Here is a 3,464-nt window from a genome sequence, read left to right on the forward strand (position 1 = left end):
AAATCTGGAGTGTCGAGGGCTTTCGGTATTAAATTGATGCAAACGGATTACTTACGTGGTTTTGGGGTTGCTATACACGAATATGATGTAAGAATTGAACTCCGGAGTATCTGGTGACCAGGATCGCTACTAGTGCACGTCATCTTCTGGAGTTTCGATGGTTTTCGGCATAAAATGGATGCAAATGAATTACTCGGGGGTTTTTGAGATCGCTAAACACGAATATGCCATTAGAACAGACTCACGGAGTACCTGGTGCCCAGGGTCACTGCAAGGGACGTCATCTTTTGGAGTTTCGAGAAATTTCGGCATTGAATTGATGCAAATGAATTACTGAGGGGTTCTTGAGGTCGCTAAATCCGAATATGCAATCAGAACCGAATCCCGGAGAACCTTGTGCCCAAGGTTATTGCTAGGGGCGTCATCTTCTGGAGATTCGAGAGTCTTCGGTACTAAATTGATGCAAACGGATTACTCATAGGTTTTTGGAGTTGCTGAACGCGAATACGCCTTCAGATCTCACCCTCGGAGCACCTGGTGCCTAATGCAGGTCATCTTCTGTAGTTCCGAGGGTTTTTGGCATTCAATTGATGCAAACGGATTACTTACTAATCCGATTATGGCATTGCTGAACACGATTACGTCATCAGAACAGACACCAGAGCACCTGGTAGCTAGGGCACGTCATCTTCTGGAGTTTCGAGGGTTTTCGGTACCTAATTGATGCAAATGGATTACTAATGGTTTTTTGGGTTTCTGAACATAAATACACCATCAAAATTGACACCGGAGCACCTGGTGCCTAAAGCACGTTATCTTTTGTAGTATCGATAATTTTCGGTACTAAATTAGTGCAAACGGATTACTCTTAAGTTTTTGGGGTTGTTGAATATGAATATGCCATCAGACCCAACCCACGCAGCATCTGGTGCTTAAGGTAGGGCATCTTTTTAAATTTTGAGTGTTTTCGGTATTAAATTGATAAAAACGGATTACTCATGGGTTTATCAGGTACCTGAACACGAAAACGCCATCAGAACAGACACCGAAGCACCTGGTGCCTAAAGCATGTTATCTTTTGGAGTTTCGAGAGTTTTCGGTACTAAATTGATGAAAAATGGATTACTTTTTGTTTTTGGGTTGTTGAATACGAATGTGGCTTACATGAGGAATTCTGGAGTATCAAGTGATTACGGTAATCACTAATAATGTCAACGCATAAGAAAAACTCATGGAAAAAAATTAAATAGATCAACATAATGGAGTTCGTATTCCGTAAATCCAAAAACCCATGAGCAATTCGTTTACATGAATTTAGTACCAAAATTTTTCTAAACTACATAAGATGATATACCTTAGGCACCAGGTGCTCCGTTGTCTGTTTTGACAGCATATTTGTCATCAGCAACCCCAAAAAACCATGAGTAATCCGTTTGAATCTATTTAATGCCGAAAACCCTCGAAACTCCAGAGGATAACGTGCCTTAGGCCCAGATGCTCCGGTGTCTCTTCTGATGGCGTATTTGTGTTTAGCAATCCCAAAAACTCGTGAGTAATATGTTTGCATCAATTGAGTAACTAAAACTTTCGAAACTCCAGAAGATGACGAGCCTTAGGCACCAAGTCCTCCGGTGTTTGTTCTGATGGGGTATTCGTGTTCAGCATCCCGAAAAACCTATAAGTAATCTTTTTGCATCAATATAGTACCAAAAACCTCGCCTAGCGGATGAAGCCCCTTGCAGTGACCCTGGGCCCAGGTTTTACTACGATGCTCTGTTTTGATGGCATGTTAGTATTTACCGACCTCAAAAACCCCCGAGTAATTTATTTTCATCAATTTAATGCCGAAATTCCTTAAAACTTCAGAAGATGACGTCCCTTGTAGTCACCTTGGGCACCAGGTGCACAGGGGTTGTTTGTGATGGCATATTCGTGTTTAGCGACCTCAAAAACCCTCCAGTAAATGATTTGCATCAATTAAATGCCGAAAGCCCTCGAAATTTTAGAAGATGACGTGCCCTAGTCGCGACCCTGGGCACCAGGTATTCCGAAGTTCAATTATGATGGCACACTCGTGTTTAGCGACCCTAAAAACCGGTAAGTAAAACTACAGAAGATGACGTCCCTTGCAGTGACCTTGGATATTAGGTGATCCGGTGGTCTATTCTGATGGCATATTCGTGTCTAACACCACAATAACTCCATAGTAATCCATTTTTATCAATTTAATGGCAAAATCCCTCAAAACTCCAGAAGAGGACGTCCCTTGCAGTGACTTCGGGCTCCAGGTGCACAGTCGGTTCTGATGGCATATTCGTATTTAGCGACCTCAAGAACCCTCCAGTAATAAATTTGCATCAATTAAATGCCGAAAACCCTCGAAACCCCAGAAGATGACGTGCGCTAGTAGCGACCCTGGGCACCAGGTACTCCGGAGTTCAGTTCTGATATCATATTCGTATTTACCGACCCCAAAAAATCCGCGAGTAATCCGTTTACATCAATTTAATGCCGAAAAGACTCGAAACTCTAGAAGATTACGTGCCTTAGTAGCGATCCTGGGCACCAGGTATTCCGGAATTCAATTCTGATGGCATATTCGTGTTTAGCGACCCCAGAAGTTTGACTCCAGAACATAAGGCCCCTTGCTGTCATCTTGGGCACTAGGTAATCCGGTGGTCTATTCTGATGGCAAATTCGTGTTTAACCACCTCAAAACCCCCCGAATAGTCCAGTTGCATCAATTTAGTGCTGTAATCCCTCGAAACTCCAGAAGATAACGTACCTTAGTAGCGACCCTGGGCACCAAGTACTCCGTAGGTCAATTCTGATGGCATATTAGTACTTAGTGGCCCCTAAAATCCGTAAGTAATCCGTTTGCATCGATTTAATGACGTAAACCATCGAAACTCTAAAAGATGACGCCTCTTGCACTGACCTTGGGCACCAGGTGATCCGGGGGTTAGTTCTGATTGCGTAATCGTATTTAGTGACCCCAAAAACACCCAAACAATAAGAATAGTAGACTTTTTCCTGACGTCATCCTGAACATAATGCAAAAAACTGCAAGTCTCCATGTGCTGTATTTAAAAATTTATTTATTTTGTGCTAAATGCCCTCGTCTATAAGTCCTCAGTTTAATAGATACTTGTAGACAATTAAATTATTATTGTATTTGTACAGACATCTAACGTACATTTTCTTTATATCAATTTTTCAATTATCCTTGTCAACACCGGACATATGAAACATTTAAAATATAACATCCAATGTCAATTAGTGTCAGTCAACTACTAGACATCACTTGAAATGATTGGGTGATACCTATTACCATGCACAAAATTTTATATGTTATAACGTTTAAGTGGTTGTTTTTACTGTTTTACAATTATTGATGATTTAATTAATTTTTCATCATACGGAGTTTTTCATTTTTCATCGCAGTAGACAAAATTTCTAAACGT

Source organism: Diabrotica virgifera, chromosome 1 (genome assembly GCF_917563875.1).
Source record: "Diabrotica virgifera virgifera chromosome 1, PGI_DIABVI_V3a".
Taxonomy (NCBI): Eukaryota; Metazoa; Arthropoda; class Insecta; order Coleoptera; family Chrysomelidae; genus Diabrotica; species Diabrotica virgifera.